Genomic DNA, 14,810 nt, shown 5'->3' with positions numbered 1-14,810 from the left:
GAGGTTTAAAACTAATTCCGTAGGTAAATGTAGAGGCAGCGTGCCGACGGCGATCACATCGACCTTGGAACCATTCCCGACGCGCATCGTCACCTCATCCTTTGCCAGTCTCCGCTTATTCCGCAACTCCTGCTTTGAGTTACAAATGTGAGCAACCGCACCGGTATCAAATACCCAGGAGCTACTATGAGTACTGGTAAGGTACACATCAATTACATGTATATCACATATACCTTTAGTGTTGCCAACCTTCTTGTCCGCTAAGTATTTGGGGCAGTTCCGCTTCCAGTGACCACTTCCCTTGCAATAAAAACACTCAGTCTCGGGCTTGGGTCCATTCTTTGGCTTCTTCCCAGCAGCTTGCTTACCGGGCGCGGCAACTCCCTTGCTGTCCTTCTTGAAGTTCTTTTTACCCTTGCCTTTCTTGAACTTAGTGGTTTTATTCACCATCAACACTTGATGTTCCTTTTTGATTTCCACCTCCACGATTTCAGCATTGAATATACCTCAGGAATGGTCTTTTCCATCCCCTACATATTGAAGTTCATCACAAAGCTCTTGTAGCTCGGTGGAAGCGACTGAAGGATTCTGTCAATGACCGTGTCATCCGGGAGATTAACTCCCAGCCGAGTCAAGCGGTTATGCAACCCAGACATTTTGAGTATGTGCTCACTGACAGAACTATTTTCCTCCATCTTACAGCTGAAGAACTTGTCGGAGACTTCATATCTCTCGACCCGGGTGTGAGCCTGGAAAACCATTTTCAGCTCTTCGAACATCTCATATGCTCCATGTTGCTCAAAACGCTTTTGGAGCCCCGGTTCTAAGTTGTAAAGCATGCCGCACTGAACGAGGGAGTAATCATCAGCACATGACTGCCAAGCGTTCATAACGTCTTGGTTCTCTGGGATGGGTGCGTCACCTAGCAGTGCTTCTAGGACATAATCTTTCTTGGCAGCTATGAGGATGATCCTCAGGTTCCGGACCCAGTCCGTATAGTTGCTGCCATCATCTTTCAACTTGGTTTTCTCTAGGAACGCGTTGAAGTTGAGGGCAACGTGGGCCATTTGATCTACAAGACATATTGTAAAGATTTTAGACTAAGTTCATGATAATTAAGTTCATCTAATCAAATTATTCAATGAACTCCCACTCAGATAGACATCCCTCTAGTCATCTAAGTGAAACATGATCCGAGTCAACTAGGCCGTGTCCGATCATCACGTGAGACGGACTAGTCAACATCGGTGAACATCTTCATGTTGATCGTATCTTCTATACGACTCATGCTCGACCTTTCGGTCTTCCGTGTTCCGAGGCCATGTCTGTACATGCTAGGCTCGTCAAGTCAACCTAAGTGTATTGCGTGTGTAAATCTGGCTTACACCCGTTGTATTCGAACGTTAGAATCTATCACACCCGATCATCACGTGGTGCTTCGAAACAACGAACCTTCGCAACGGTGCACAGTTAGGGGGAACACTTTCTTGAAATTATTACGAGAGATCATCTTATTTAAGCTACTGTCGTTCTAAGCAAATAAGATGTAAAACATGATAAACATCACATGCAATCAAATAGTGACATGATATGGCCAATATCATTTGCTCCTTTTGATCTCCATCTTCGGGGCTCCATGATCATCGTTGTCACCGGCATGACACCATGATCTCCATCATCGTGTCTTCTTGAAGTTGTCTCGTCATCTATTACTTCTACTACTATGGCTAACACTTTAGCAATAAAGTAAAGTAATTACATGACGTTTATGTTGACACGCGGGTCATAAATAAATTAAGACAACTCCTATGGCTCCTGCCGGTTGTCATACTCATCGACATGCAAGTCGTGTTTCCTATTACAAGAACATGATCAATCTCATACATCACATATATCATTCATCACATCCTTTTGGCCATATCACATCACACGGCACATGCTGCAAAAACAAGTTAGACGTCCTCTAATTGTTGTTGCAAGTTTTTATGTGGCTGCTATAGGTTTCTAGCAAGAACGTTTCTTACCTACGCCAAAACCAGAACGTGATATGCCAATTTCTATTTACCCTTCATAAGGACCCTTTTCATCGAATCTGATCCAACTAAAGTGGGAGAGACAGACACCCGCTAGCCACCTTATGCAACTAGTGCATGTCAGTCGGTGGAACCAGTCTCATGTAAGCGTACGTGTAAGGTCAGTCCGGGCCGCTTAATCCCACGATGCCGCCGAATCAAGATAAGACTAGTAACAGCAAGTAAATTGACAATATCGATGCCCATAACTGCTTTGTGTTCTACTCGTGCATAGAAACTACGCATAAACCTAGGTCATGATGCCACTTTTGGGGAACGTAGCAGAATTTAAAATTTTATACGCATCACCAAGATCAATCTATGGAGTTACCTATCAATGAGGGAGAGGGGAGTGCATCTACATACCCTTGTAGATCATGAGCGGAAGCGTTCAAGAGAACGGGGTTGATGGAGTCGTACTTGTCGTGATCCAAATCACCAATGACCTAGCGCCGAACGGACGGCACCTCCGCGTTCAACACACGTATGGTTGGGAAGACGTCTCCTCCAACTTGATCCAGCAAGGGGGAAGGAGAGGTTGATGGAGATCCAGCAGCACGACGGCGTGGTGGTGGAAGCAACGATGATCTCGGCAGGGCTTCGCCAAGCTTCACGAGAGGGAGAGGTGTCACGGGAGTGAGAGGGAGGCGCCAGGGGTTAGGGTGCGGCTTCCCTCCCTCCCCCAACTATATATAGGACCCCCAGGGGGGCGCCGGCCCTAGGAGATGGGATCTCCAAGGGGGGAGGCGGCCAAGGGGGGTGGAGTGCCCCACAAGCCAAGTGGGGCGCCCCCACCCCTAGGGTTTCCAACCCTAGGCGCAGGGGGAGGACTAAGGGGGGCGCACCAGCCCACTAGGGGCTGGTTCCCCTCCCACTTTAGCCCATGGGGCCCTCTAGGATAGGTGGCCCCACCCGGTGGACCCCCGGGACCCTTCCGGTGGTCCCGGTACAATACCGATTACCCCCAAAACTTTCCCGATGGCCGAAACTTGACTTCCTATATATAAATCTTCACCTCCGGACCATTCCGGAACTCCTCGTGACGTCCGAGATCTCATCTGGGACTCCGAACAACTTTCGGTTTACCGTATACTAATATCTCAACAACCCTAGCGTCACCGAACCTTAAGTGTGTAGACCCTACGGGTTCGGGAGACACGCAGACATGACCGAGACGACTCTCCGATCAATAACCAACAGCGGGATCTGGATACCCATGTTGGCTCCCACATGTTCCACGATGATCTCATCGGATGAACCACGATGTCGAGGATTCGATCAATCCCGTACAATTCCGTTTGTCAATCAGTATGTTACTTGCCCGAGACTCGATCATCGGTATCCCAATACCTCGTTCAATCTCGTTACCAGCAAGTCACTTTACTCGTACCTTAATGCATGATCCCGTGATCAACCACTTGGTCACATTGAGCTCATTATGATGATGCATTACCGAGTGGGCCCAAGAGAAACCTCTCCGTCATACGGAGTGACAAATCCCAGTCTCGATTCGTGCCAACCCAACAGACACTTTCGGAGATACCCGTAGTGCACCTTTATAGTCACCCAGTTACATTGTGACGTTTGGTACACCCAAAGCACTCCTACGGTATCCAGGAGTTGCACAATCTCATGGTCTAAGGAAATTATACTTGACATTCGGAAAAGCTATAGCAAACGAACTACACGATCTTTGAGCTATGCTTAGGATTGGGTCTTGTCCATCACATCATTCTCCTAATGATGTGATCCCGTTATCAATGGCATCCAATGTCCATAGTCAGGAAACCATGACTATCTTTTGATCAACGAGTTAGTCAACTAGAGGCTCACTAGGGACGTGTTGTGGTCTATGTATTCACACATGTATTACGATTTCCGGATAACACAATTATAGCATGAACAATAGACAATTATCATGAACAATGAAATATAATAATAACCATTTTATTATTGCCTCTAGGGCATATTTCCAACAAATACTTGGGGCAGTTCCGCTTCCAGTGACCAGTCTATTTGCAGTAGAAGCACTCAGTCTCAGGCTTAGGTCCAGACTTGGGTTTCTTCTCCTGAGCAGCAACTTCTTTGCCGTTCTTCTTGAAGTTCCCCTTCTTCTTCCCTTTGCCCTTTTTTCTTGAAACTGGTGGTCTTATTGACCATCAACACTTGATGCTCCTTCTTGATTTCTACCTCCGCAACCTTTAGCATCACAAAGAGCTCGGGAATAGTCTTATTCATCCCTTGCATATTATAGTTCATCACAAAGCTTTTGTAGCTTGGTGGCAGTGATTGAAGAACTCTGTCAATGACACTATCAACAGGAAGATTAACTCTTAGTTGAGTCAAGTGATTATGATACTCAGACATTTTGAGTATATGCTCACTGACAGAACTATTCTCCTCCATCTTGCGGCTATAGAACTTATTGGAGACTTCATATCTCTCATTACGGGCATTTGCTTGAAATATTAACTTCAACTCCTCGAACATCTCATATGATCCATGATGTTTAAAACATCATTGAAGTCCCGGTTCTAAGCAGTAAAGCATGGCACACTGAACTATCAAGTAGTCATCAGCTTTTACTCTGCCAAACGTTCTTAACGTTGTCAGTAGTATCTGCAGCAGGCCTGGCACCCAGCGGTGCTTCCAGGATGTAATTCTTCTGTGCATCAATGAGGATAATCCTCAAGTTACGGACCCAGTCCGTGTAATTACTACCATCATCTTTCAACTTTGCTTTCTCAAGGAACACATTAAAATTCAACGGAAAAATAGCACGGGCCATCTATCTACAACAACATAGATAAGCAAAAATACTATCAGGTACTAAGTTCATGATAAATTTAAGTTCAATTAATCATATTACTTAAGAACTCCCACTTAGATAGACATCCCTCTTATCATCTAAGTGATCATGTGATCCATATCAACTAAACCATGACCGATCATCACATGAAATGGAGTAGTTTTCAATGGTGAACATCACTATGTTGATCATATCTACTATATGATTCATGCTCGACCTTTCGGTCTTAGTGTTCCGAGGCCATATCTGCATATGCTAGGCTTGTCAAGTTTAACCCGAGTATTCCGCGTGTGCAAAACTGGCTTGCACCCGTTGTAGATGGACGTAGAGCTTATCACACCCGATCATCATGTGGTGTCTCGGCACGACGAACTTTGGCAACGGTGAATACTCAGGGAGAACACTTTTATCTTGAAATTTAGTGAGAGATCATCTTATAATGCTACCGTCAAACAAAGCAGAATAAGATGCATAAAGGATAAACATCACATGCAATCAATATAAGTGATATGATATGGCCATCATCATCTTGTGCTTTTGATCTCCATCTCCGAAGCACCGTCATGATCACCATCGTCACCGGCGCGACACCTTGATCTCCATCATAGCATCATTGTCGTCTCGCCAACTATTGCTTCTACGACTATCGCTACCGCTTAGTGATAAAGTAAAGCAATTACAGGGCGATTGCATTGCATACAATAAAGCGACAACCATATGGCTCCTGCCAGTTGCCGATAACTCCGTTACAAAACATGATCATCTCATACAATAAATATAGCATCATGTCTTGACCATATCACATCACAACATGCCCTGCAAAAACAAGTTAGACGTCCTCTATTTGTGGGCTGCTATGGGCTGAGCAAGTTTTACGTGGCTGCTATGGGCTGAGCAAGAACCGTTCTTACCTACGCATGAAAACCACAACGATAGTTCGTCAAGTTGGTGCTGTTTTAACCTTCTCAAGGACCGGGCGTAGCCATACTCGGTTCAACTAAAGTTGGAGAAACTGACACCCGCCAGCCACCTGTGTGCAAAGCACGTCGGTAGAACCAGTCTCACGTAATGACATGCTGGTAAGCAGTATGACTTGTATTGCCCACAACTCACTTGTGTTCTACTCGTGCATATAACATCTACTCATAAAACCAGGCTCGGATGCCACTGTTGGGGAACGTAGTAATTTCAAAAAAATCCTACGCACACGCAGGATCATGGTGATGCATAGCAATGAGGGGGGAGAGTGTCGTCCACGTACCCTCGTAGACTGTTAAGCGGAAGCGTTATGACAACGCGGTTGATATAGTCGTACGTCTTCACGATCGACCGATCCTTAGTACCGAATGTACGACACCTCCGTGTTTAGCACACGTTCAGCTCGGTGACGTCCCGTGAACTCACGATCCAGTAGAGCTCGGGGAAGAGTTTCGTCAGCACGACGGCGTGGTGATGATGTTGATGAAGCTACTGCAGCAGGGCTTCGCCTAAACACCGTTACAGTATGACCGAGGTGGATTATGGTGGAGGGGGCACCGCACACGGCTGGGAGAGATCTTTGTGATCAACTTGTGTGTCTAGAGGTTCCCCCTGCCCCTGTATATAAAGGAGCAAGGGGGAGGCCGGCCTACCCTTGTTGGAGCGCCTAGGAGGAGGAATCCTCCTCCTAGTAGGAGTAGGATTCCTCCCTTTCCTACTCCTACTAGGAGGGGGGAAGGCAGGGAGAGAAAGAGAAGGAAAGGGGGGAGACACCCCCTTCTCCTAGTCAAATTAGGACAGGCGAAGGGGGCGCGTTGCCTACCCTAGGCCGGCCCCTCTCTCTTTCCCTTATGGCCCAACAAGGCCCATTAGTCCCCGGGGGGTTCCGGTAACCCCTCCGGTACTCCGGTAAAATCCCGATTTCACCCGGAACTATTCCGATGTCCAAATGTAGGCTTCTAATATATCAACCTTTATGTCTCGACCATTTCGATACTCCTCTTCATGTCCGTGATCACATCCGGGACTTCGAACTACCTTCGGTACATCAAAACATATAAACTCATAAAACCGATCGTCATAGAACTTTAAGCGTGCGGACCCTACGGGTTCGAGAACTATGTAGACATGACCGAGACACATCTCCGGTCAATAACCAATAGCGGAACCTGGATGCTCATATTGGTTCCTACATATTCTATGAAGATCTTTATCGGTCAAACCACACAACAATATACATTGTTCTCTTTGTCATCGGTATGTTACTTGCCCGAGATTCGATCGTCGGTATCCAATACCTAGTTCAATCTCGTTACCGGCAAGTCTCTTTACTTGTTCCGTAATACTTCATCCCATAACTAACTCATTAGTTATCATGCTTGCAAGGCTTATAGTGATGTGTATTACCGAGAGGGCCCAGAGATACCTCTCCGACAATCGGAGTGACAAATCCTAATCTTGATTTATGCCAATTCAACAAGTACCATCGGAGACACCTGCAGAGCACCTTTATAATCACCCAGTTACGTTGTGACATTTGGTAGCACACAAAGTGTTCCTCCGGTATTCGGGAGTTGCATAATCTCATAGTCATAAGAACATGTATAAGTCATGAAGAAAGCAATAGCAGTGAACGAATGATCAAGTGCTAAGCTAACGGAATGGGTCAAGTCAATCACATCATTCTCCTAATGATGTGATCCCATTGATCAAATAACAACTCATGTCTATGCTTAGGAAACTAAACCATCTTTGATCAATGAGCTAGTCAAGTAGAGGCATACTAGTGACACTATGTTTGTCTATGTATTCACACATGTATTATGTTTCCGGTTAATACAATTCTAGCATGAATAATAAACATTTATCATGAAATAAGGAAATAAATAATAACTTTATTATTGCCTCTAGGGCATATTTCCTTCAGCTTCTACATGGGTTGAGGCGGCGACGAGGACGGCCGGCAAGGGTGGGGACCAGCTACAAGGACGATTGGCGAGGGCGGGGACCGGCGACAGGGACGTCCGGCGAGGGTGGGAACCGGCGATGCGGACGGCCACTAGAGAGCGCATGGCTGATGAGATGCGGAGGGTTCTTTTCTTGCAAGCCTGAGGGAAGAAGATAGCCTGGATGGATATGGATCTAGCGGCTTGGGAGGGGCCGATCGGGCGGCTAGGGTAGGACCGGCCGAAACGTTCGGCCGGTGCGCCGGCGCCTAGCGGTGCCCAAAAAACTTCATGCCAGTGTGAGACCACCTAGGAAAAGGAAAAGAATGTACTCCTTCCATAAAGAAATATAATCTAAACACTCTTATATTTCTTTACTGAGGGTTAGATTATGTAACACTGAAATCATTCCACAGCAAAAAAAATCAAAGGATTATCCACTCTCAGTTTATTCACGTTGAACCATATGTGAGCTAAAAAATCAGATTGCATATTTTACTCGTGCGATCATGTGGCACAGCTTGGAATTTCTCAAATCCCTAGTAGAAGCATATTACATGTGAGTAAAAGCAAGTCACCGATGTACTTGGCCACTTTGCCCATTGGATTAGCTTAAGATGCACTGGTAGTAAGTTAGGAGTGAAAATAGAGTATAGATAGACTAGTAGATGTTTGGTCAAATAGATAAGAACCTTAATCTTTAAGTTTTCAAAGCAGATAACAATCTCTTTGTACAAAAAAGACTAGGAATTCAGAACCTATGACCCTAGAATGCAGACCAGAAATTCTAGTTAGTAAATATATGCAAAAAAATCATTTTTACCGGTAGATGCTCCAGCTCAAGTCGCTGACACAGTATCTCAATGTCACACAATTTTGAGAAGTAAAAATCTCTTTCTGTCGGGGGTTTGGTGCGACATATGCCAAAGGATGGCTTATCATGGTGGGGGCGAGTAGAACGTCGCCGGTGCCTGGAAACGGGATGAGGTGAAGACATGCACGCCGGTGCATCTTACCCAGCTTCGGGGCTCTCCAAGAAGATAATACCCCTACTGCTGCTTTGCGGGGTCTCCGCATGTTCACTATGGCCAAGTGTTTACACGGTTGCTCCTTGAGCTATTTCTTGGAGGTAGGAGAGGGCAAGGCTAGCTCTCTCCCTTCTATATGATTTGGTCTAGAGCTAATGGGTTCCAACCCTTTGCATGGGTGCCCTGGGGGGTTTATATAGGCCTACCCCCCAGGGGTACAATGGTAATCCGGCTGGACGCGGGCCCAGCCGTCAGTGCCTCTGGCCTCCGTCTTCTCTGCCGACCGCTGGGGCCTGCCGACTGGCCTGGTACGGAGCCGGCAGGCCGCGTCCGCCGTGAGCGGGTCTTGCCGGCTGCTGATTACTGTAGCAGTGCTTCTGATGACGCGGGCTTGATCATGAGGTCGTGGCAACAGCCCTGCCGCCTGGCGGGCGATCACTATTGCCACTCCCCATCACATCTTGATTAATGGCGTGTGGGCTCCGGGGGATGGCTCGGCCGTCTCCCTTGGGCCGACTCCCGAAGGGCCTGACTGGTGGCTCTCCTGCCGTCTCCCGAGGTCTCACTGACTGGTGGGGCCTGCTGCCCCTAGGCCGTACAGACAAGCCGTCGTGGGTGCAGGATTCGGTCCTGCGGTGCTGATGTCAGGGCCGGCATGGCAACAGTGCCACGCCGCACGAAGATCCTCCGGGGTACGACATGCTGTGGCCATGCCTGCCCTTGGTGAGGGGCGGGGGTGGGCTTCGCCGTAGCCACACCCCTGCCTCGTCCCCTTTGATGAGGTCATGGGGTTTGTTGGAGTCGCAAGCCGACTCCCTAGAGCCGGCTTCTCTGGAAGTCGTCTCTGGGACTCGGCCGTGAGTGGGCAGTCGGCCGTCTTGCCATCGACTCCTCAGGAGGCGGCTCTTCGTCCTGGGGTCTTGAGGTTTGTTAGAGTCGCAGGCCAACTCCCTAGAGCCGGCTTCTCTGGAAGTCGTCTTTGGGACTCTGCCATGAGTGGGCAGTAGTCCGTCTTGCCGTTGACTCCTCAGGAGGCGGCTCTTCATCCTGGGGTCTTGAGGGGCACAGCCTGCCCCGATGTCTTGAAAGGTTCTAGGGCTCGGGTTGGCCTACCCGTGGCCCATTTCTCCGACAGTAGTCCTCGAAGCTGGTGAGGCACCGCGGATGATCGGCCGAGAAGCCTCAACAGTTTCTCCTTCCGGGTGCTCAACACATGGTCTTTGATTGACTTCTGCCGGGCCGACTAGAAGGAGTCGGACTTGCTCAACTCGGACTCACTCAATTCCGACACGCTCAGTATTTCGAACGTCGCGGCGGGATTTAAGTGGCGTGCTAGCTAAGCCTCCAGGCTGCCACCCGTTCTAGGCCTGACACGCGATGGCACGTGGCTAGGCCGTCCTGTCAGCCTACGCGCGCGATGGGACAGACCCATAGGTGGGGCCCACCACTACCGTGCCTCGGCGCCCGAGCGGATCCGCTGCGGCCCCAGTGGAAGGTTGGGATTCCCGTGGAGTTACTGTGCACAGTAGCTTTATCGTGGATCGTGGGGGTCGTGGGGTCGTGGGGTCGTGGGCGCAGTAAATCCCCATGTCTGCCCCCTCGGCTTCGCAGCCCACGAGGCTATAAGTAGGGGGAAGAGGGGGGGCTCGCGCACCCCTCCTTCCCAGTACTCCTCGTTCTCTTTCTTCTTGCTGCTCCTTGCTCTCCTCCTTCCTCTTCTTCTTTGCTCCGCCGCGTGCCCAAGCTCCGGCGAACGCTGCGGTGGCAGCTCGCGATGAGTTCTTCCTCCGCCACCGCGCCTCCCCCAGTGCGCTCCGGCACCTGGGACGGCTCCGAAGTTCATGAAGACCACATCGTGTTCCTCCGCCGGACTCGTCGGCTCCCCGGCGAGGATCGCGTGCAGGTGCGTCTTGCGCCGAAGGGGGAGATTTCCCCCGCACCGCAGGAGGGCGAGCGGGTTATCTTCGGCTCGCACTGCCTGCGCGGGTTGGGGCTTCCGGCGAGCAGTTTCTTCCGTCCTTCCTGGAGTTCCATGGCCTCCAGCCGCACCACCTCACCCCCAATCCAGTGGTGCTGCTATCCGCCTTCGTGGCCATGTGCGAAGGCTTCCTCGGAGTCCTCCCCACCCTCGAGCTTTGGGGGGAGTTCTTCTTCTCCAAGCTCGGCACCCAGGTTGCGGGCGTGTCGGCTCAGTGCGGCGCCTTCATCGTCGTGCGAAGGTCGGGGGCCGACAATCCCTTCCCCTCCATCTTGCTGATCAAGTCGGTGAAGATGTGGCAGAGATCCTACTCCTACGTCAAGAACGCCTCCGAGCGGGGGGACTAGGTCAACCTGCCGGCTTTTGAAGCCGGCCCGCCGGCTGGGCAACTGCCCAACTGGTCGTACCGGGCCAAGGCGCTATCGCCTGCGGGAGCCGGCGCCATCATGCAACTCTGAGTGCTGACATAGTCGGAGGGTCTGACTGGTCCGGACCTGCTGGCCGCCTTCGTTTCGCGCCGAGTTCTCCTACTCCAAGGCCACCCCCATATGATATGCCAGATGAGCGGGCACCGCGACCCGAGCCGGATGTGCACCAAGGACATGCCTCACGAAGAGGTGGCCTTCATGGTGAACTACCTCTCGGACAGCAGGCTCCTAGAGGATTGGCGGTTCAGCAAGGAGCCGTACTCCCGCGCCAACCCCCCGCCCGCGGTGAGCCGCCTTTCCTTTCTTTCTTTGGTTTGTCTTCTTTCTTGCCGAGTTTTGTTTTGACCGGTCGGCTTTGGTTAGAATCCCCTTCTCCACCCACCAGCCGGCACCTCGGGGCCGGCCCGCGAGTTCCTCGCCGACCGGGCGGAAAGCGACATCGATGACCACGATCTGGGGGCGGCGGCTTTGGAGGATGACACCGAGGGAGGAGGAGGAACAGTAGGTGGCTTCAGGCCTTCGGCCACTTTCACCGACTGGCCTGACGACGATGCCGAGGGAGAAGTCGCCCCTTGTCATCGGCCAGGAGCCAGCCAGCCAGGCGCGGGCTCTTCTGCCGCGCCGAGTGCTCCAGGCGGCGGGAAGAAGCGCAGGGCCGTGCCGACTTTGTTCGGCAGTCGGCCGAAGAAGCCCAAGGGTTCGGCTGCGGTGACCCGGCGGGACGAGGCAGCCGCGAAGGCCATCCGCTTCCGTAAGGAAGTGAAGAAGCCGCCATTGGTCTCCGCGTAAGTATTCTATCTTCAAAGTTTTATTCTTTCTTTGTGACTTTGTCCGAGTCTCTGCCTGCCCCCCTTGCTTTAGGGCTCCCCTCTCTCTTGAGAGGGTCGCCGCCGCCTCCGTCATGGGGTTAGCGGAGATGTCCGCCACCACTCGGCGGATTGACCCCGCTGCTGACCTCCGGGAGGCGACGGAGCGGCATGCGCGGGAGAAGCGCAACGAAGAAGAGGCCCTCCGCCTGGAGAAGGCGGAGGCCGATAGGGCGGAGGCCAACAGGGCGGAGGCCGACAGGGCGGAGGCCTCCGCCAAGAAAAAACTGGCGGAGGCCGAAGCCGCCGCCGCGACGAAGCGGGAGGCTGAGGAAGCCGCGCGCTGCCAGTCGGCGATATTCGTCACCCCGCTGAACTCTGCACCGCTGCCTCCGGAGTTCACGGGGCAGACTGGGGAAACCGACGGGGAGAACTCCGTCGTGAAGAGGGAAGGCGGCGACCCCTCTATGCCGGACGTGAACGTTCCGCCGCCACCTCCGCCGCCGTCTGAAGGTGCGCGAGGCAAGCAGCCGGCGGACACTCCGGTGCCGCCGACCGAAGACGAGGCCGTGGCGAGGCTGCTCCTCCAAGTCGGCTCACCAACGTGCCGCCGTCCGAAAATGGCGACTTCGGCGCCCCGCCCCTGGAAGCCGGCACCGCCAGCTCGGCGACCCCAGACGCTGAAATGACGAGCGCCGCGCCCATTGGGTGGGTGCGAGGAGGCGGCACAAGGCCGCTGAACCAGGCGCTTCTGGACGTCTAGGCGAAGCTTCATACCGAGGGCGACGCTCTCCAGAATTGCACCAAGGCGTACCTGGCGTCATGGGCAGCCGTCCGGGTATCTTTTTCCTTTGGCCTTTGTTTTTCTTGTTCCTCTCCGTGGGGGCGCGTCAGCGCACCCACTGGGTGTAGTCCTCGAGTTCCGGGTTGGCTGCTGAGCAGGTAGCCCAGAACTCCAATTGATGAACTCCGGGTATTAACTTATGTCTGAGACGTTTGTCGCAGGATTACCACAACCTCCGCGTCACTGCCTTCAACCGTAACGTTGAAGAGCTGGGCAAGTGGACCGCCGATCTGTCGGAGAGCCGGAGTAAGTTCTTTTCCTTCTTCGCGGGGGCGCGCTGGCGCACCCGCGGGCTGTAGTCCCCGAGATTCGGGCCGACTGCTGAGCAGTCGGGCCGGATCTCCCTGGCGACCTTCTTTTCCTGATGACTCAACGCCTTCTTTCTTTCTTCTTATCAGGGGCCAACGCTGCTCTTCAACAGCAGCTGAGCGACGCCAACTCCGCTTTACGCGCCAAAGAGAAGGAATGCAGCAAGCTCGCCATGGAGCGCGATCTGCTGGCCACTCAATTGGCAGAGCAGAAGGAGCTGCTTGTGAAGGCGCAGAGGGAGGCGGAGGAGACGGAAACCGCCCTCCTGGATGAGTTCGTGAGCGAGCGCTCCTCCTGGTCTCACAAGGAGGCGCTGCTGTTCTCCAGCTTCCACGAGATTGAAGACATCGTTGATGGTGAGTTTCTTTATTTTCTTTCGTCGAGCTGCCGACTAAAGTCATGCCGACTCCTGGTTTTTGACTTGCTTCTTCGTTTCTTCCTGTCTTTGCAGACTTCTTCCTTGGGCAGTCGCAGGCCGCCATCCAAGCCATTGAGGCTGACCGTGAAGGTCGGAGGGCGAAGGGCGCAGAGATTGCCGCCGACACCCCCTGAACTCTTGACGAGCACGTCCTGAGCACCGAGGCTCGCCTTCGGCTGGCTCACCGGATGCTGCGCCGGCTTCAGCGTGTCAGCGCTCAGGTGATTGCTGCCCTGTGGCCGGATATGCAGGCTCCGTGCACCCCCAGCCTGACGGCCGACTGGCTGGAGTTCGCGGCTGGTCGTCTTGAGGCCTGGAAGGGCTCTTCGGCCTGAGCTGGAGCGCGCCGAGCCTTGGAGTTCGTCAAGGCGTGGTATCCGGGGCTGGACCTAGACCGGCTGGCCACGCTTCAGTCGGAGGCCCAGCCGGAGCTGGCAGCCGCGGAAGACGCCCTCGTCAAGCATGCTGCGGTGATCGCCGAGTACACCGACACCAGCATCTTCGTCCCCGAGCGGTCTGAAGACGGCGAGGAGGTACCACCGGAGTGTTTTGGGATGAACCCAGACTACGGCGAGGACTCGGCGGAGGTGATTGGCTCTAGCATCAAGGAAGAGGGCGAGGCGGAGGACGGAGGCGAAGCAGAGGCACCAGAAGATGGAGCAGACGGCCAGCCTCAGCTCGACCGTGCCTCTAGCAACGAGCCACGTGCGACCGACCCGACTGCCGCCGGAGGTGATCAAGCCGAGACTAGCCAGTCGGCCGCCCCGACGCTTGGCGCTGGCGCCTCCTCCGACCCTCCGAATCCGTCTGCTGCTTCCTAAGTTGCCGTTGTATCTTTGTTTTGTCTGCTTCAGTAGTCTTTGAAGAACTTGTTAATTCGCACAATTCCACCCGCGGGGTGTATTTTGAACCTCTGCTCAAAAATTCGGCCAAGGGCCTATGTTATGTAAATATATTTATCCGAGTTCTATCTTTTCTTGCTCATTGCTCTTTTGGCTTTTTCCTTTGCCGCTTTCTCTTAGTTGCCTGCCTTGCCAATCGGACAGCCGCTCTGCGGACTGTTGCTGGATCAAGTGCTTGGCTACTTCGGGAAAGCGAGTACTTAGCCATTTTTAAGAGTTTTTGAGCAAGTTGGATAGAAGACGGCAATCCGACTATCCGAGAGTCGGTTTGCGAGAAAGGCTGGAAGCCGTC

At 52.3% G+C, this 14,810-nt stretch overlaps 1 pseudogene; it reads right to left on the bottom strand.

Annotated features, from left to right (window-relative positions):
* Nucleotides 1-14,810, bottom strand: part of LOC123057025 (microtubule-associated protein RP/EB family member 1B-like) — a 58,170-nt pseudogene that overhangs the window by 27,998 nt on the left and 15,362 nt on the right.

Source organism: Triticum aestivum, chromosome 3A (genome assembly GCF_018294505.1).
Source record: "Triticum aestivum cultivar Chinese Spring chromosome 3A, IWGSC CS RefSeq v2.1, whole genome shotgun sequence".
Lineage (NCBI taxonomy): Eukaryota > Viridiplantae > Streptophyta > Magnoliopsida > Poales > Poaceae > Triticum > Triticum aestivum.
The sequence above is the reverse complement of the archived record's forward strand: the minus strand, read 5'-3'. Positions and strand labels throughout refer to the sequence as shown.